The sequence below is a fragment of the Phyllobates terribilis genome, unplaced genomic scaffold (genome assembly GCF_046119375.1).
Source record: "Phyllobates terribilis strain yellow unplaced genomic scaffold, ASM4611937v1 Scaffold_7__3_contigs__length_470593459, whole genome shotgun sequence".
Lineage (NCBI taxonomy): Eukaryota > Metazoa > Chordata > Amphibia > Anura > Dendrobatidae > Phyllobates > Phyllobates terribilis.
Genome location: NW_027362767.1, coordinates 182101883 through 182122853, shown reverse-complemented (window position 1 = coordinate 182122853; position 20971 = coordinate 182101883). Strand labels below are relative to the sequence as shown.

Sequence of the window (20971 nt, the reverse complement as noted above, 5' to 3'; positions counted from 1 at the left end):
TCTCCTGAATCCGGGGATGTTTTGCTTTTGTTCCTACGCCTTTCTTTTCCTGAGATATGGCATCTTTTTTTCCTGTATAGAAATCTAGTCTTGTTAGTCAACTGGGTGCGGAACCCAAGACAACCCACTTGACTAACAAGACTAATTTTATATACAGGAAAGAGGAAGCCATATCTCAGGAACGGAGAGGCGCAGGAACAAAAGAAAAACATCCCCCGATTCAGGAGAACAGCGGCATTTACACCAGGTACAAAAAATACATATTTATGACAGGTCAGTGACAGGTCTTCAACTCCTTCTCAATGTGTCACAATCTTATATCAAGCTTTGTGTGCTTGGTGAGAACTCAGGGTGCTGATGGGTTTTCATGGCAGCCGGGGGCCTTCAGAAGGCACTATGGCTGTCATCTGCAATATATTGAAAAGGATCAAATGATCAAAGATTCAAGTCACCTAGAAGAACTAAAAAAATAAAAATAAAAAGTTTTTAGAAACATAAATAAATTAAATCATTTTCTTTTCTGCCTTTAACAAAGAAAAAAAAGAAAAAAATATATATATTTTGTATTGCCAAGTCCATAAAAGTCCCATCTATCAAAATATAAAACATATGTATAATACACAGGTGCATCTCACAAAATTAGAATATCAGCAAAAAGTTAATTTATTTCAGTTCTTCAATACAAAAAGTGAAACTCCTATATTATATAGAATCATTACACACAGAGTGATCTATTTCACGTGTTTATGTTGATGATTATGGCTTACAGCCAATAAAAATAAATATATATAAAGTACAGACCAAAAGTTTGGACACGCCTTCTCATTTAAAGATTTTTCTGTATTTTCATGACTATGAAAATTGTACATTCACACTGAAGGCATCAAAACTATGAATTAACACATGTGGAATTATATACTTAACAAAAAAGTGTGAAACAACTGAAAATATGTCTGATATTCTAGGTTCTTCAAAGTAGCCACCTTTTGCTTTGATGACTGCTTTGCACACTCTTGGCATTCTCTTGATGAGCTTCAAGAGGTAGTCACCGGAAATGGTTTTCACTTCACAGGTGTGCCCTGTCAGGTTTAATAAGTGGGATTTCTTGCCTTATAAATGGGGTTGGGACCATCAGTTGTGTTGTGCAGAAGTCAGGTGGATACACAGCTGATAGTCCTACTGAATAGACTGTTAGAATTTGTATTATGGCAAGAAAAAAGCTGCTAAGTAAAGAAAAACGAGTGGCCATCATTACTTTAAGAAATGAAGGTCAGTCAGTCCGAAAAATTGGGAAAACTTTGAAAGTGTCCCCAAGTGCAGTTGCAAAAACCATCAAGCGCTACAAAGAAACTGGCTCACATGAGCACCGCCCCAGGAAAGGAAGACCAAGAGTCACCTCTGCTTCTGAGGATAAGTTTATCCGAGTCACTAGCCTCAGAAATCGCAGGTTAACAGCAGCTCAGATTAGAGACCAGGTCAATGTCACACAGAGTTCTAGCAGCAGACACATCTCTACAACAACTGTTAAGAGGAGACTTTGTGCAGCAGGCCTTCATGGTAAAATAGCTGCTAGGAAACCACTGCTAAGGACAGGCAACAAGCAGAAGAGACTTGTTTGGGCTAAAGAACACAAGGAATGGGCATTAGACCAGTGGAAATCTGTGCTTTGGTCTGATGAGTCCAAATTTGAGATCTTTGGTTCCAACCACCGTGTCTTTGTGCGACGCAGAAAAGGTGAACAGATGGACTCTACATGCCTGGTTCCCACCGTGAAGCGTGGAGGAGGAGGTGTGATGGTGTGGGGGTGCTTTGCTGGTGACACTGTTGGGAATTTATTCAAAATTGAAGGCATACTGAACCAGCATGGCTACCACAGCATCTTGCAGCGGCATGCTATTCCATCCGGTTTGCGTTTAGTTGGACCATCATTTATTTTTCAACAGGACAATGACCCCAAACACACCTCCAGGCTGTGTAAGGGCTAATTGACCAAGAAGGAGAGTGATGGGGTGCTACGCCAGATGACCTGGCCTCCACAGTCACCAGACCTGAACCCAATCGAGATGGTTTGGGGTGAGCTGGACCGCAGAGTGAAGGCAAAAGGGCCAACAAGTGCTAAGCATCTCTGGGAACTCCTTCAAGATTGTTGGAAGACCATTTCCGGTGACTACCTCTTGAAGCTCATCAAGAGAATGCCAAAAGTGTGCAAAGCAGTTATCAAAGCAAAAGGGGGCTACTTTGAAGAACCTAGAATATAAGACATATTTTCAGTTGTTTCACACTTTTTTGTTAAGTATATAATTCCACATGTGTTAATTCATAGTTTTGATGCCTTCAGTGTGAATGTACAATTTTCATAGTCATGAAAATACAGAAAAATCTTTAAATGAAAAGATGTGTCCAAACTTTTGGTCTGTACTGTATATATAGTAATGAACCCATGTGGAAAATGCCATAAAAAGCAAGAAAAATACGCCAAAATTTATGGGGGCTTTTTTCAGTCGCAAAAATAATCGAAACATGTAATGTGCACCAACAGTGTATGTATAAAAACTTCAGCTTGCTGCGCCCAAAATCAGACTTCAAATATGTCAATTCACAGAAAATAAAAAAGGTTATGGGTGTCAGAAAATTGAACAAATTGAAAAAAAAAATTCATCACCAAATAAAACAAAAGATATAAAAAACAAGAACAGAAGCTTGATATGGCTGTAATCGTAGTTCCCTGTAGAATCATGGACATTAGCTTCCCTGCCCCGCGGAATAAGAGACAATCTCCTTTTCACTGGGACAGACCTGACATCGTATCTCCTCTATCTGTAGTAATTACCTTTACTTAGCAAATGAAAGTGTCACTTTACCGCGCCTTGTATCTTCGATGTCAGCAGCAGATTGACAGAAGCCTTGTATAAAGCTGGACGTCAGCCGACCGCACACATTCAATAGTCTGACTCCAAAAGAAAGGAGGATAAGTGGTTGGAAACACTCTTCTGCCACCAGGTCTCTGCTCCTCGAGGCGTTGGTTTTCCGAGGCAAAATAATGCGCCTCTGACGTCACTTTCCTGGGCCACATAGCCCGGCTCAGGGGGCAAGGTGCTGCCTGAGTATTCAGGTAGCTGGAGCTCTCACCACTACTGTGGGCTTCTAGCTCCATTATTTAGCCTGCACCTACAGTGACATGTAAAAGTTTGGGCACCCCTGGTCACAATTACTATTATTGTGAACAGTTAAACAAGTTGAAGATGAAATAATCTCTAAAAGGCCTAAAGTTAAAGATGGCACATTTCCTTTCTATTTTAGGCAAAAAAAAAAAAAAATGATATATCTATATAATCTTTTTTTTTTTAACCGTTGTTCTGTTTTTGACTGAATTTAAAATTTCATATTTTTTTAAATATTCATTATGCGGTACTGAAACTTGTGGTTAATTGACTTTTCCTCATTTGAGGGGTTCTTACTATGGGTAGATTTTTTTGTTTTTTTTTACTTTTTGCTCCACGTTTTTTTTTTTACACTTGTACTGTTCGGTCAAAAATAACCGATAGCCTTTTATACTAATCTCCAGCCATTTTTTGAGTAAAATAAAGGAGTTATAATCTCATTTTGGACTATATATTGCATCTACTACTATTTATCAATTTATCTAGGTCCTTTTGGTCCGTGCAGATTTACACACACATACATTTACAAATTATGATACAGCAGGTGGATTCGCTTCCAGTATACAGTAGTTATGTGCAATTTTTTCCCGCTGTATCTTATTTACCCTGCTGTTCATATAGAAAGAGTTCAATTCAGTTGTCAACATTTCACATTGTAAATGAAAAGATTTTCTTATTTATTTTCCTTGTGTTAGCTGGTTCGGGGCCAATGGTTATTTTTTACAACATTCTTGATGTGTCGGCATTCAATGGATTCGTGTTATGGCGTGAAATACAACCAACTTGAAACAAAAATAAACTATATAAAAGAAGAATTTTTATAGAGGAGTTGGGAAAATCACTGGTCAGCCCATATTTCGAAGAAAGAAAAGTAACACCCAGAGATGATGGAGCGGCAGCCATTGTCCACAGGATCCAACAGCATGATAAAGAAAATGAACCCACAGCTTCCGCCGGCACTGCTACGATACCCACGGCCTCCACCGGCACTGCTACGATACCCACGGCCTCCACCGGCACTGCTACGATACCCACGGCCTCCACCGGCACTGCTACGATACCCACGGCCTCCACCGGCACTGCTACGATACCCACGGCCTCCACCGGCACTGCTACGATACCCACGGCCTCCACCGGCACTGCTACGATACCCACGGCCTCCACCGGCACTGCTACGATACCCACGGCCTCCATCGATAGTGCTACGATACCCACGGCCTCCATCGATATTGCTACAATACCCACGGCCTCCATCGGCACTGCTACGAAACCCACGGCCTCCATCGATATTGCTATGATACCCACCGCCTCCATCGATATTGCTACAATACCCACGGCCTCCATCGATATTGCTACAATACCTACGGCCTCAACCGGCGCTGCTACGATACCCACGGCTTCCACCGGCACTGCTACTATACCCACGGCCTCCACCAGCACTGCTACTATACCCACGGCCTCCACCAGCACTGCTACGATACCCACGGCCTCCACCAGCAACGCAACCAGCCTAAAACGGAAATGATGCGCCTTCTGTCCAACATCAAGTAATCACAAAACAAATGTGATATGTTGCAGTTGCGCAAAGTACTTATGCAAAAGACATGTAAATTATACTTGTGATGAATGCAAACAGTAAATTTAGCACTGTGAACCTTATTTACCATTTTATTTAGAAAAAAACAGAACTTTTCATTTCTTTTATTTTTTTTAAACAAATATATTTACATACAGTTTGATGTTATTAGTTATAGTTCACAATTATATAAAGAATATTTTTTTATGTGCAAATGTGCAATATGCATGAATATTGCAATAAGGACATGTAACATTTTTTGATACAAAAAAAAATAAAAATTAAGTTTTTGATTTCATTTTTCATTTGTTTATGAACAACCATATCCACATACAGTATAATAATGCTACAGGTATTCAAATAAAACACTTAAATTAGCTAAAAATCATGACTTTAATAGGTCCGGTCAAAAATGACCGGAACATTATAAGTGTATAGTAGACCCGAACAGAACAGCAGGGTTAATTTTAAAAATTACAAAAAGGAAAATGGGCTGATGCACTGTTATTTTGAGGTCTAGCCGCAGATTTTCAATGATGTTCAGATCAGGAGACTGTGAGGGCCATCGTAAAACCTTCATTTTGCTCCTTTTGCGCTCGTCTATTGTGGATTTTGACATGTGTTTAGGATCGTTATCCATTGTCAGAAGCCATCCTCTTTTCACCTTCAGCTTTTTGACAGATGGTGTTATGTTTGCATCAAGAATTTGTTGAAATTTTATTGAATCCATTCTCTCATCTACCCGTGAAATGTTCCCTGTGCCATTGGCGGCAACACAACCCCAAAGCATGATTGATCCTCCCCATGCTTAATGGTTGGCGAGATGTTCTTTTCCTGAAATTCTGTGCCCTTTCTTCTCCACACATACCGCTGATCATTGTGGCCACAGAGTTATAGTTCTATTTTAGCCTCATTCGTTCACGGGATTTATTTCCAAAATGCATCAGGCTTGTGTAGATGTTCTTTTGCATACTTCTGCATACTTTTATGGTGAGGATGCAGGAGAGGTTTTCTTCTGATGATTCTTCCATGAAGGCCATATTTGTGCAGGTGTCTCTGAACAGTAGAACAATGTACCACAACTCCGGAGTCTGCTAAATCTTTCTGAAGATCTTTTGCAGTCAAGCGGGGGTTCTGATTTGTGTCTCTAGCAATCCTATGAGCAGCTCTCACTGAAATTGTGCTTGGTCTTCCAGACCTTATCTTGACCTCCACTGTTCATGGTAACTGCCATTTATTAATTACATTTTGATCTGAGGAAAGGGCAACTTGAAAACGCTTTGCTATCTTCTTATCACCTTTTCCTGCTTTGATGCCTCCACCATTTTCATTTTCAGAGTGCTAGACAGCTGCTTAGAGGAACCCATGGCTGATGCTGGCACAAGGTTAGAGAAGACTGGGTTTCTATAAAGCTGGGACATTTGCATCATCTGGCTTTTCCTAACGATTAGTGATGAGCAAGCACTAAAACGCTCGGGTGCTCGAAGCTCGGGTCGAGCACATAAGAATACTCGGGTGCTCGACCCGAGCAACGAGCCCAATGTAAGTCTATGGGAAACTCGAGCATTTTTCTGGCTGTCGCCCCCCCGGCGTTCTGCAGAAGGTCAAAAACTGCCCAAATCGATGGGAACAGTGCTCAATTAAACGTCAGGCAGGCAGAATATATAGGCAGACAGGCAGGCAGGGTATATAGGAGGGTGCATGAAAAACATAGCAGGACACTTGGAACACACTAGTGCCCTCCCGATTTTCATGGACCCGTCTCTTTAAAAAAGCCGTCCGGAAATTCAGCAACGGTACCTGACAATTTAGAACAGAAAGAATAGAGCATCACACATAGATTAGATAGATAAAAACATGTCAGTCACATATATAATAAGTACAGTGACAGTGTTGGTTACTGTACTTGTCATTTAGTGTTAAAGGATTTATTAAAAAAAAAATTGGCGTGGGGTTCCCCATAATTTTTGTCTCTAGCGGAGGTTAAGCAGACAGCTGGAGCAGATGTTTGAAGCCTGGGAAGGGGGGTAATACCCACAGAGCTTCTCAGGCTACTAACATCATCCCCCAGCTGAATACCTAGCCTTTACTAGCTATTAAAATGGGGGACCCAAAAAAAAATGATGTGGGGTCCCCCCTATTTTAATAGCTAGCAAAGACTAGGCAGACAGCTGGGGGCTGATATTAATAGCCCAGGAAGGGTGCCATGAATATTGTCCCCCTCCCAGGCTAGAAACACCAGCCGTCAGCCGCCCCAGAAATGGCGCATCCATAGGATGCGCCAATTCTGGCACTTAGCCTCGCTCTTCCCACTGCCCTGTAGCGGTGGCAGTGGGGTAATAGGGTTGGGTTTGATGTCAGCTTATAATGCCAGCTGACATCAAGGTTAAGACACCCCCATTACTAACCCCATAGTCAAAGTTAAAAAAAACACAAACACCCAGAATAAAGTCCTTTAATTGAAATAAAGACACAATTCTTTAATGTTCTAAATTAAACTCTACTTAACATATCGCCCATTCCAGCTGAAGCCAATGTCTTCTGCAATAAAAGTAAAATAATAAACCAACATCATCCTTACCTTTCCATGGTTCCCAGGACAGCTTCAGCTCTGCTACATTGACATGACAGGCTGGAGCGCAGCAGAACGCTGCCATCCAGCTTGCCATGCCGCAGACACTGAGAAGCTCCTCAGTGAAGCTCCTCAGTGTCTAGCTGTGACGGCATCCAGATGAGCCGAGTTCATGTCCAATGAACTCAGCTCACCTCATGCACGTCACTGACAGCACGGGAGAATTCTCCTGCGCTCAGCGCTTGAGCAGGAGAATTCTCCCATGCTGGGATGGCATTGAGATGGCAGGCTGGATCGCAGCTGAGCGATTCTCCCACGCTGTCAGTGACGTGCATGAGGTGAGCTGAGTTCATTGGACATGAACTCGGCTCATCTGGATGCCGTCACAGCCAGACACTGAGGAGCTTCACTGAGGAGCTTCTCAGTGTCTGCGGCATGGCAAGCTGGATGGCAGCGTTCTGCTGCGATCCAGCCTGTCATGTCAACGTAGCAGTGCTGGAGCCGTCCTGGGAACCATGGAAAGGTAAGGATGAGGTTGGTTTATTATTTTACTTTTATTGCAGAAGACATTGGCTTCAGCTGGAATGGGCGTGATGGTAAGTATGGTTTAATTTAGAACAATGAAGAATTGTGTCTTTATTTCAATTAAAGGACTTTATTCTGGGTGTTTGTGTTTTTTTAACTTTGACTATGGGGTTAGTAATGGGGGTGTCTTATAGACGCCTCTCCATTACTAACCTGGGCTTGATGTCAGCAGGCATTATAAGCTGACATCAACCCCAGCCCTATTACCCCACTGCCACCGCTACAGGGCAGTGGGAAGAGCGAGGCTAAGTGCCAGAATTGGCGCATCCTATGGATGCGCCATTTCTGGGGCGGCTGACGGCTGGTGTTTCTAGCCTGGGAGGGGGCCAATATTCATGGCACCCTTCCTGGGCTATTAATATCAGCCCCCAGCTGTCTGCCTAGCCTTTGCTAGCTATTAAAATAGGGGGGACCCCACATCATTTTTTGGGGGTCCACCATTTTAATAGCTAGTAAAGGCTAAGCATTCAGCTGGGGGCTGATATTAGTAGCCTGGGAAGCTCCATGGGTATTACCCCCTTCCCAGGCTTCAAACATCTGCCCCAGCCGTCTGCTTAACCTCCGCTAGAGACTAAAATTATGGGGAACCCCACGCCAATTTTTTTTTAATAAATCCTTTATTTTAACACTAAATGACAAGTACAGTAACCAACACTATCACTGTACTTCTTATATATGTGACTGACATGTTTCTATCTATCTAATCTATGTGTGATGCTCTATTCTTTCTGTTATAAATTGTCAGGTACAGGTGTATGCCGTTGCTGAATTGCCGACTTTTCATGTTTCACTGTGAGCACTGTTCCCATCGATTTGGGCAATCACTGTAATGCCACAACCACCATGGCTGTGACATTACAGTGAGTGGCAGACAATCTCTGCATGATTGGTGCTCTAAATAGCGCCAGACATGCAGGACGGGGACCCGAGCTCCCACCTGAGCATCGCGCAAGTACTCGGCGAGCTCCGAGCATCTCGAGCAGTGAGATGCTCGGGCGAGTACCGAGCAGTGGCGAGCATGCTCGCTCATCACTACTAACGATGATAGTGAACAAGCCATAACCCTAACAGGCTAATTAAGGTCTGAAACCTTGGTCAAAGTTATCTGAGCACACAAATCTCAAAGGATGTCCAAACAACTTTTGCATCAGCCCAGTTTACTTTTTGTAATATTTAAAATGTAAAAGATGATTTTATATATATATATATATACACACACACACACATACACTGCTCAAAATAATAAAGGGAACACAAGCAACAGAATATAACTCCAAGTAAATCAAACTTCTGTGAAATCAAACTGTCCACTTAGGAAGCAACACTGATTGACAATCAATTTCACATGCTGTTGTGCAAATGGAATGGACAATAGATGGAAATTATTGGCAATTATCAAGACACATTCAATAAAGGAGTGGTTCTGCAGGTGGGGACCACAGACCACATCTCAGTACCAATGCTTTCTGGCTGATGTTTTGGTCACTTTTGAATGTTGGTTGTGCTTTCACACTCGTGGTAGCATGAGACGGACTCTACAACCCACAGAAGTTGCTCAGGTAGTGCATCTCATCCAGGATGGCACATCAATGCGAGCTGTGGCAAGAAGGTTTGCTGTGTCTGTCAGCGTAGTGTCCAGAGGCTGGAGGCGCTACCAGGAGACAGGTCAGTACACCAGGAGACGTGGAGGGGGCCGTAGGAGGGCAACAACCCAGCAGCAGGACCACTACCTCCGCCTTTGTGCAAGGAGGAACAGGAGGAGCACTCCGAGAGCCGTGCAAAATGACCTCCAGCAGGCCACAAATGGGAATGTGTCTGCACAAACGGTTAGAAACCAACTCCATGAGGGTGGTATGAGGGCCCGACGTCCACAGATGGGGGTTGTGCTCACAGCCCAACACCATGCAGGACACTTGGCATTTGCCACAGAACACCAGGATTGGCACAGTCGCCACTGGCGCCCTGTGCTCTTCACAGATGAAAGCAGGTTCACACTGAGCACATGTGACAGACGTGACAGAGTCTGGAGACGCCGTGGAGAGCGATCTGCTGCCTGCAACATCCTTCACCATGACCGGTTTGGCAGTGGGTCAGTAATGGTGTGAGGTGGCATTTCTTTGGAGGGCCGCACAGCCCTCCATGTGCTCGCCAGAGGTAGCCTGACTGCCATTAGGTACCGAGATGAGATCCTCAGACCCCTTGTGAGACCATATGCTGGTGTGGTTGGCCCTGGGTTCCTCCTAATGCAGGACAATGCCAGACCTCATGTGGCTGGAGTGTGTCAGCAGTTCCTGCAAGATGAAGGCATTGAAGCTATGGACTGGCCGCCCGTTCCCCAGACCTGAATCCGATAGAGCACATCTGGGACATCATGTCTCGCTCCATCCACCAATGTCATGTTGCACCACAGACTGTCCAGGAGTTGGCGGATGCTTTAGACCAGGTCTGGGAGGAGATCCCACAGAAGACCATAAGCAACCTCATCAGGAGCATGCCCAGGCGTTGTAGGGAGGTCATACAGGCACGTGGAGGCCACACACAATACTCAGCCTCATCAGGAGCATGCCCAGGCGTTGTAGGGAGGTCATACAGGCACGTGGAGGCCACACACAATACTCAGCCTCATCAGGAGCATGCCCAGGCGTTGTAGGGAGGTCATACAGGCACGTGGAGGCCACACACAATACTCAGCCTCATCAGGAGCATGCCCAGGCATTGTAGGGAGGTCATACAGGCACGTGGAGGCCACACACAATACTGAGCCTCATCAGGAGCATGCCCAGGCGTTGTAGGGAGGTCATACAGGCACGTGGAGGCCACACACAATACTCAGACTCATCAGGAGCATGCCCAGGCGTTGTAGGGAGGTCATACAGGCACGTGGAGGCCACACACAATACTGAGCCTCATCAGGAGCATGCCCAGGTGTTGTAGAGAGGTCATACAGGCACGTGGAGGCCACACACAATACTCAGCCTCATCAGGAGCATGCCCAGGCGTTGTAGGGAGGTCATACAGGCACATGGAGGCCACACACAATACTCAGCCTCATCAGGAGCATGCCCAGGCGTTGTAGGGAGGTCATACAGGCACGTGGAGGCCACACACAATACTAAGCCTCATCAGGAGCATGCCCAGGCGTGGTAGAGAGGTCATACAGGCATGTGGAGGCCACACACAATACTCAGACTCATCAGGAGCATGCCCAGGCGTTGTAGGGAGGTCATACAGGCACGTGGAGGCCACACACAATACTCAGCCTCATCAGGAGCATGCCCAGGCATTGTAGGGAGGTCATACAGGCACGTGGAGGCCACACACAATACTCAGACTCATCAGGAGCATGCCCAGGCGTTGTAGGGAGGTCACACAGGCACGTGGAGGCCACACACAATACTCAGCCTCATCAGGAGCATGCCCAGGCGTTGTAGGGAGGTCATACAGGCACGTGGAGGCCACACACAATACTGAGCCTCATTTTGACTTGTTTTAAGGACATTACATCAAAGTTGGATCAGCCTGTAGTGTGTTTTTTAACTTTAATTTTGGGGGTGACTCCAAATCCAGGCCTCCATTGGTTAATAAATGTGATTTCCATTGATGATTTTTGTGTGATTTTGTTGTCAGCACATTCAACTTTGTACAGAACAAAGTATTCAATGAGAATATTTCATTCATTCAGATCTAGGATGTGTTATTTCAGTGTTCCCTTTATTTTTTTGAGCAGTGTGTATATATATATATAATATTTTGGCCTAAAATACAAAGAAAATGTGTCATCTTTAATTTTAGGCCTTTTTAGACATCAATTGCCAAAACGTTTACATGCCACTGTATACATCGAACTGTATTGCAAACCTAGCTCTGCTACACCTGTTCCTCATCTCTGGATTAACTCTGTGCCATCTCTCTTATTAAACTCTATTGCAAACACAGCTCTGCTATACCTTTTCCTAGTCATTGGGTTAACTTTCCTATATCACTGTGCCAAGTTTCATATTGAACTCACCTGCAAACACAGCTCTGTTATACCTGTTCTTAATCATTGGGTTAACTCTGCTATATCGCTGTGACAGCTCTCTTATTAAACTCTGTTGCAAACAACAGCTCTACTACAACTGTTCCTAATGGTTGGGTTAACTCTGCTACCTAGCTGAATCAGTTCTGCTACATCGTTATGCCAGTGTTTCTACTATTAACTGTAACATACCTGGCGGCGTCCTTGCATAGTGGTCCATCTCCCACTGTGCAAGAGCGCGCACTTGATCTCCAGTCCAGAATGTCTCTCTGGCTTCCCTCCATGCTGTCTGTTTGCCTCTGTGTCAGCTGCTTAAGGGCGGCGCCCGATCACTTCCTGCTTTTTGTACCTGCTGCAGGCACACCCCTTGTGCGTCCTCAGCCTATTGCTGTCTGTCACCTGGTATTTAAAACAGCTGCTCCAATTAACCCAGGCCTGAGCATCTTGCCCTGTCAGTTGGCTTTTGTCTCTGACATGCCAGGTCCTGTCTATGTTACCTGTCTTGCAGTATCTGTTCCCATGTCTGTACTGTGTCCTATCTGTGTATCTTAACCTGCAGTCTGTACTCGTTCCTTGCCTGTTTGTTCCGCCTTCCTGGAGGCTGTATTTCCAGGCCAGTCTGAACACGCTCCTTGCCTGTTCGTCCCGCCTCTCTGGGGGCCGTATTCCCAGACCCGCTCCTGTATCCCGCTGCTGTGTTGGTCTCCTCCGTACACTCAGTTCCAGTCTGAACTCTCTCGTATCTTTTACCTGTTTTTTCTCTATGTCCGTTCCTTTCCTTTTTCTGCAGAGTCTGAACTCGTACCTAACTCCTGCTCGTTGTCACTGTACTTCTGTTTGTGAGTTTGTGGTCCACTCGCTACTTCTCTGCAAGTACCCTGTGGGTATCTGGTTCTGCCTTTCCCTTCTAGTCTGTTCCGTGTGAACAGAGTCCTGTTCCCTCTGCGTCTGCGGTTTTCGCTTTGCTCAGCTCTGTCCGCCGCGTCTGCGGTTTTCGCTTTGCTCAGCTCTGTCCGCCGCGTCTGCGGTTTTCGCTTTGCTCAGCTCTGTCCGCCGCGTCTGCGGTTTTCGCTTTGCTCAGCTCTGTCCGCCGCGTCTGCGGTTTTCGCTTTGCTCAGCTCTGTCCGCCGCGTCTGCGGTTTTCGCTTTGCTCAGCTCTGTCCGCCGCGTCTGCGGTTTTCGCTTTGCTCAGCTCTGTCCGCCGCGTCTGCGGTTTCGAATTTGTCTCCCAGTCTGTACTGGACCCTACCCAGCCTGCGCTCTAGTCTGCCTGTTCCTGTATTCTCCGGTGTGGGTCAACAGCCGTGTCCAGAGTCTGACCTGGAGTAGACCCTGGTTCCTCTGCTCGGTTCCTCCCTGGTGCACTGGCGTCGTATGCCGTCGTGCGACCTTGGTCGGATCGGGCAGATACTTAGTTATGCCCCTCCAGGCACTCTCCGGTTCATGGCACAGTGGAATCACTACATAAACATGCACACGCCAGTCAGTTCGGGCGTGTGCAATTACAGCATGCTCAGGCCATGGTTCCCGTTGAGCCCCACGGCCTTTGCTCTCTGAGATGTTTTCCAGCGAATACGTGCATTAAAAATAAATAAATACATTTTTTTTCCTTAGCTGAGTTCCAGGCGAATTACGCACCCGTCCAGATGGATCTATCAGCTCTCGTTCCTGCGGATCCGCCACGTTACTATGGGGATCCAAGACAGAGTCGTGCATTTGTGGAGCAATGCATGCTACACTTCAAGTTCTACCCTCTATGTTTTCCCACAGATCGGGTTAAGGTGGGATTCATGATGTCTTACCTAGCGGGTGATGCCTTGAATTGGATCATTCCCCTGTGGGACGCACAGGATCCTATCGTCCTAGACATAATGGCCTTCCTGGTGGCCTTTCTAATGGTCTTCGATGATCCTAACCTGGAGGCTCCTGCTGAAGCTTCACTTCCCAGTATCCCAGAGCAGCCCCGATGGGTAATGTGTGTGGGTAGCGCAATAGTCCTCCAGCCCAATGAGACTACTGCCCACCCAGAATCCTCACAGGGTGACTACACTCTCCGGAATACTTCTCCCAACCTCAAGAGGCAGTCCAGACGTGCTAGACGTAGAGGCAAGCCGTCACGCCAGGGTCTGTCCTCCCTGAGACCTCCTGACCCCAACCTTGAAGTTCCTACTGAAGCTTCATCTCCCTGTATCCTGGAGAACCCCCAACGGGTAATATGCGTGGGTAGTGCACCAGTTCTCCTGTCCGAAGAGACTGCTGCCCACCCAGAATTCACACCGGAGGACCCCCTGTTGCCTCCTGAATCCCCCGGGATACCACTTGAGGACAATTGGAGAGAGACTTCCCTATACCCTGCACCTGATACCTCGCCCGCTTCGTCCAGTGAGTCCGACCTAGTGTTCTCCGAAGCAGAGGTTACCCCTGAGTCTCTACACCCCTCCGATCAGGCGGAGGATCTCCAGTTGTCTCCTGAACCCTTTGGGGTGCTACCTGGTAGCGAATGGACAGAGACTTTCCTATACTCGGTACCTGATACCTCGGCTGCTTCATCCAGTGAGTCCGACCTAGTGTACTCTGAAGCAGAGGTTACCCATGAGTCTCTTCACCCCTCTGACCTGGCGGAGGACCTCCAGTTGTCTCCTGAGCCCTTCGGGGTGCTACCTGGTAGCGAAAGGACAGAGACGCTCCTATACTCTGTACCTGATACCTTGCTCGCTTCGTCCAGTGAGTCCCACCTAGTGTACTCCGAAGCAGAGGTTACTCCCGAGTCTCTACACCCCTCCGACCAGGCGGAGGACCTCCAGTTGTCTCCAAAACCCTTCGGGGTGCCACCTGGTGGTGAATGGACAGAGACTTTCCTATATCCTGGATCTGATACCTCGCTTGCTTCGTCCAGTGAGTCCGACCTAGTGTACTCTGAAGCAGAGGTTACCCATGAGTCTCTACACCCCTCTGACCAGGCGGAGGACCTCCAGTTGTCTCCAGAACCCTTCGGGGTGCCACCTGGTGGTGAATGGACAGAGACTTTCCAATACTCGGTACCCTATACCTCGTCTGCTTCGTCCAGTGAGTCCGACCTAGTGTACTCTGAAGCAGATGTTTTCCCCGAGCCTCTGCACTCTTCTGACCCGGCAGAGGACCTCCAGTTGTTTCCTGACTCCTCCGGGGTACCACCAGATAACAAAGAGTCAGTGACTTTTTCTCACCCTGTACCTGATAACCCGTCTATTTCTTCCTCTGAATTTGACAAGATGTACCTCGAAGCAGAGGTTATCCCCGAGTCTCTACACCCCTGCGACCAGGCGGAGGACCTCCAGTTGTCTCCTGAACCCTTCGGAGTGCTACCTGATAGCGAATGGACTGAGACTCTCCTATACTCGGTACCTGTTACCTCGGCCGCTTCTTCCAGTGAGTCCGACTTAGTGTACTCCGAAGCGGAGGTTATCCCTGAGTCTCTACACCCCTCCAACCAGGCGGAGGAGCTCCAGTTGTTTCCTGAACCCTTCGGGGTGCTACCTGATAACGAATGGACAGGTACTTTTCTATACTCGGTACCTGATGCCTCACCCGCTTCATCTAGCGAGTCCGACCTAGTGTACTCCGAAGCAGAGGTTACCCCCAAGTTTCTGCACTATTCTGACCCGGCGGAGGATCCCCAGTTGTTTCCTGAATCCTCCTGGGTACCACCAGATAACAAGGTAACAGGGACTTTTCTACACCTTGTACCTGATACCTCGCCCATTTCATCCTGTGAGCTTGACAAGATGTACCCCGAAGCAGAGGTTACCCCCGAGTCTCTGCACCCCTCCAACCCGGCGGAGGACTTCCAGTTGTCTCCTGAACCCTCTGGGGTGCTACCTGATAATAAGTGGAGAGAGACTTCCCTGTGTGCTGTTCCTGGTACTCCACCCTTTTCGTCTGTTGCTGAGGATGGCTGGATAGGAGGTAGCATCCTAGCTAACCAGATGAGACCAGTTTCTCCAGTGGACAGTGGAAGTGATCTCCTTGAAGTGAAGGATTGGCCCTCGAATTTCCTGCGGAACATTCTGGCAGGCCTGAAGAAGAGGGGGCGTAAAGGGGGGGGTACTGTAACATACCTGGCGGCGTCCTTGCATAGTGGTCCATCTCCCACTGTGCAAGAGCGCGCACTTGATCTCCAGTCCAGAATGTCTCTCTGGCTTCCCTCCATGCTGTCTGTTTGCCTCTGTGTCTGCTGCTTAAGGGCGGCGCCCGATCACTTCCTGCTTTTTGTACCTGCTGCAGGCACACCCCTTGTGCGTCCTCAGTCTATTGCTGTCTGTCACCTGGTATTTAAAACAGCTGCTCCAATTAACCCAGGCCTGAGCATCTTGCCCTGTCAGTTGGCTTTTGTCTCTGACATGCCAGGTCCTGTCTATGTTACCTGTCTTGCAGTATCTGTTCCCATGTCTGTACTGTGTCCTATCTGTGTATCTTAACCGGCAGTCTGTACTCGTTCCTTGCCTGTTTGTTCCGCCTTCCTGGAGGCTGTATTTCCAGGCCAGTCTGAACAAGCTCCTTGCCTGTTCGTTCCGCTTCTCTGGGGGCCGTATTCCCAGACCCGCTCCTGTATCCCGCTGCTGTGTTGGTCTCCTCCGTACACTCAGTTCCAGTCTGAACTCTCTCCTATCTTTTACCTGTTTTTTCTCTATGTCTGTTCCTTTCCTTTTTCTGCAGAGTCTGAACTCGTACCTAACTCCTGCTCGTTGTCACTGTACTTCTGTTTGTGAGTTTGTGGTCCATTCGCTACTTCTCTGCAAGTACCCTGTGGGTATCTGGTTCTGCCTTTCCCTTCTAGTCTGTTCCGTGTGAACAGAGTCCTGTTCCCTCTGCGTCTGTGGTTTTCGCTTTGCTCAGCTCTGTCCGCCGCGTCTGCGGTTTTCGCTTTGCTCAGCTCTGTCCGCCGCGTCTGCGGTTTTCGCTTTGCTCAGCTCTGTCCGCCGCGTCTGCGGTTTTCGCTTTGCTCAGCTCTGTCCGCCGCGTCTGCGGTTTTCGCTTTGCTCAGCTCTGTCCGCCGCGTCTGCGGTTTTCGCTTTGCTCAGCTCTGTCCGCCGCGTCTGCGGTTTTCGCTTTGCTCAGCTCTGTCCGCCGCGTCTGCGGTTTTCGCTTTGCTCAGCTATGTCCGCCGCGTCTGCGGTTTCCGCTTTGCTCAGCTCTGTCCGACGCGTCTGCGGTTTCCGCTTTGCTCAGCTCTGTCCGACGCGTCTGCGGTTTCGAATTTGTCTCCCAGTCTGTACTGGACCCTACCCAGCCTGCGCTCTAGTCTGCCTGTTCCTGTATTCTCCGGTGTGGGTCAACAGCCGTGTCCAGAGTCTGACCTGGAGTAGACCCTGGTTCCTCTGCTCGGTTCCTCCCTGGTGCACTGGCGTCGTATGCCGTCGTGCGACCTTGGTCGGATCGGGCAGATACTTAGTTATGCCCCTCCAGGCACTCTCCGGTTCATGGCACAGTGGAATCACTACATAAACATGCACACGCCAGTCAGTTCGGGCGTGTGCATTACATTAACTTTCTGTGTAACTCTGCTCTGCTACCCCAATTCCTCAACCCTGGCCATCTCTGTTACTTTACCGCCTGTACAACTCAATTCTACCATTCCAGTTCCTCAGCACAACGCTAGCTCTGCCAGAAGTATGTATCTTGCAGTGTATGTCTCTTTAAGAGCCAGTACCACCTGAGGGTGTTTAGAGGTTTCGCCCACACACATCAAATCAACAGTAAGACGCCCTGTCAGGTTACAGGAGTCCTATAAAATGTATCACCAATAACCCATGTGACCTCTACCCAGGAGAATGTCTGTGTTCCCAAGGGTTTATTCCATGTCAGAGCTGCTTTCAGATTTCCATTGCCAATATGTCTACCCTGCTGGGGTAGGGGCCGTTTTATAGGGCCCTCCCAGGCCTTGGCATATGTACAGGCCGGTAGACCCATAACTGGCACATGATAGATGGCGGTCTGTTACAGAGTTTGCAATGGGACTGAGGAGCTCTAAGTTACATCGCTGTTCATTATACCTCTGCGGCTTCACTATATGATATGTTTTTTAATTGTATGCATTATCCCTGTACTGTGACATCACTGTGTGTATTATCCCTGTACTGTGACATCACTGTGTGTATTATCCTTGTACTGTGACATCACTGTGTGTATTATCCTTGTACTGTGACACCACTGTGTGTATTATCCCTGTACTGTGACATCACTGTGTGTATTATCCCTGTACTGTGACATCACTGTGTGTATTATCCCTGTACTGTGACATCACTGTGTGTATTATCCCTGTGCTGTGACATCACTGTGTACATTACCCTGTGCTGTGACATCACTGTGTGTATTATCTCTGTACTGTGACATCACTGTGTGCATTATCCCTGTACTGTGACATCACTGTGTGTGTTATCTCTGTACTGTGACATCACTGTGTGTGTTATCTCTGTACTGTGACATCACTGTGTGCGTTATCCCTGTACTGTGACATCACTGTGTGCGTTATCCCTGTACTGTGACATCACTGTGTGCGTTATCCCTGTACTGTGACATCACTGTGTGCATTATCCCTGTACTGTGACATCACTGTGTGCATTATCTCTGTACTGTGACATCACTGTGTATTATCCCTGTACTGTGACACCACTGTGCGTATTATCCCTGTACTGTGACATCACTGTGCGCATTATCCCTGTACTGTGACATCACTGTGCGCATTATCCCTGTACTGTGACATCACTGTGCGCATTATCCCTGTACTGTGACATCACTGTGCGCATTATCCTTGTGCTGTGACATCACTGTGCGCATTATCCTTGTGCTGTGACATCACTGTGCGCATTATCCTTGTGCTGTGACATTACTGTGTGCATTATGATCATGCTATAACATCACTTCATGCAATATTTCTTGCTTTAGGAAGATCAAAATAATACAAACTGAACTTATTGCGGAAGGCGGTCATGTCATGGTAGAGTGGAGCCCAATTTTGCTGAAGGGGCCCGATGGTTACAAATTATATCTTTGGCTGCAAACTTCTACGGCCAGCGACTGCGGATAGATCTGCACGGTTTTGCAATGCTTGAGGTTTATGCAGCTGTTTAAGCTCTTTTACGTCCCAAACCCGCACAGCCAACATCGAGCATTGCAAAACTGCGGCATTTTGCGGTAAAACTGCAATACGCTGAGGTTGTCCTCCGCCTTATAAACTCCTCGCTTCCTGAAGTTGTACATCTCCTGCTTGGAGAGAAAACACCTTAACCCATCCAAAAAAATCCCCTCCCCCGGGGGCACATCGGGGTAAAGTCTAGCCACAAGCAGAATGACATTGTGTAATTGTAGATTTTACTGTATCGTCTATAATTACCCCATCCCATGATATAACTGCGCGCCAACTACGGGACTAATTATCCGTTTTCTCGTTAATCTGTTGGGTAATTAGGAAATTACAGATATAACCACACGAGATAAAAAAAAAACAGTAAAAAATAATAAAAAAATACCACTATGGAAAAAAACGGACGTAGAAAGTTAATTATTTTTTGGCGTGGTTTACGAGGTGTTAAATGCAATGTGTAGGGGTGTACGATGGAGGGGTGGCGGGGGCAGGGCAATTAATTAGGATGTGTGGCAGGGCCATGCTACAGTGATGGGGTAAGCCTGCTATAACATAGGAGGAGATGGCGTTACCTGCTAATCCTGTCATTTGTGCCTGCAGTCCGGATGACTAATTTCCATGAACGGAGGGAAATCCTGACTGTGCTGGCTCTGCAGTGCCCCCCGAGCTGTCTGTGATGCAGACTGGCTTCTCCGGACCATTTCATGAATCTTTAAGCTGGGAATGCACCAGAGTAAGGTTACAGGGAGGAAAGAAGAAACGAGAGCGAGCTGTCTCCCTGCAGGGGACGCACCACATGGAGCAGTCAGAAAGCTGTCACCAGGACAGATGACACCGGGTCACTGTCATTAATAAGCAGCAATTAACCTAATTGGACAATTCTGGGTTCATGGGTCAAAAATAAAAATGTGGTGTCTTCGAGTCCAGCTCCATCTTTGTGACCTTTCTTTTAGCAATTTTCAGCTGGAATTTGATACAGGGTGAAGGCTTACAGCAGGATCCTACTGAATGTGATTAAATGTTTCACCGTCCCAGGAGGTCAGGGCTACGTCCCGACTTCAACCGTATCCGTGTCCTCAAGACACAGGTGAACACAATGGTGGAGCAGGGATCCGTCACATCTGTCTGGGTAGAGACTGGCGGACCCGCAATGACCTTCAGTTCATGTGACATTCTCAGTCCAGAGTACTGGCAGCAGAGACTGGCTCAGTCAGAGGAGTTGACATGACAAGGATGCTGTGGGCGCATCATACTGTATAGGAGTGCTGTGGGTACATAATATTGTGTGTGGGGGGCTTTGAAGCATCATAGTGTTTGTGTGGTTGCATCATACGGTGTAGGGGTGCATCATACTGTGTAGGGGGCTGTGAGGCATCATAGTGGGTGGGGGAGCATCATACCGTGTAGCGGTGCTGTGGGAGCATCATACTCTGTGGGGTTGCTGTGGAAGCATCATACTGTGTGTGTGTGGGGGGGCTGTTATGCATCATACACATGATGGGGATGCATCATACTGCATAGGAGTGCTGTGAGTGCATAATATTATGTAGGGGGCTGTGAGGCATCATAGTGTTTGTGGGGGTGCATCATACTGTGTAAGGTTGCTGTGGGTGCATCATTGTGTGTGGGGGCTGTGAGGCATCATAGTGTGAGGGGGAGTATCATACTGTGTGGGGGTCCTGTGGGAGTATCATACTGTGTGGAGTGCATCATACTGTGTGGTGGTGCTGTGGGAGCATCATAGTGTGTGGAGGTGCTGTGGAAGCATCATACTGTGTGGAGGTGATGTGGAAGCATCATACTGTGTGGAGGCGCTGTGGAAGCATCATATTGTTTGGGGGTGCTGTGGGAGCATCATATTGTGTGTAGGGGACTGTTAGGCAACATACACATGATGGGGATGCTGTGGGTGCATTATACTGTATAGGAGTGCTGT

The 20971-nt window shown here is 47.3% G+C and overlaps 1 protein-coding gene across 3 annotated transcripts in view; it reads right to left on the bottom strand.

The window, feature by feature from the left end:
* LOC141153050 (cortexin domain-containing 1 protein-like) overlaps nucleotides 1-19873 on the bottom strand; it is a 43909-nt gene extending 24036 nt beyond the window's left edge. The window contains exon 1 of one of the 3 annotated variants that reach the window (XM_073637728.1): nucleotides 19608-19873. The gene's annotated coding sequence lies outside the window, so the exon portion shown is untranslated. Of the gene's footprint in view, nucleotides 1-2830; nucleotides 2941-12104; nucleotides 12233-19607 lie in introns of those variants that run through there. The other 2 variants (XM_073637729.1, XM_073637730.1) reach the window with 2 other exon arrangements.
* Nucleotides 19874-20971: the final 1098 nt, after the last annotated feature.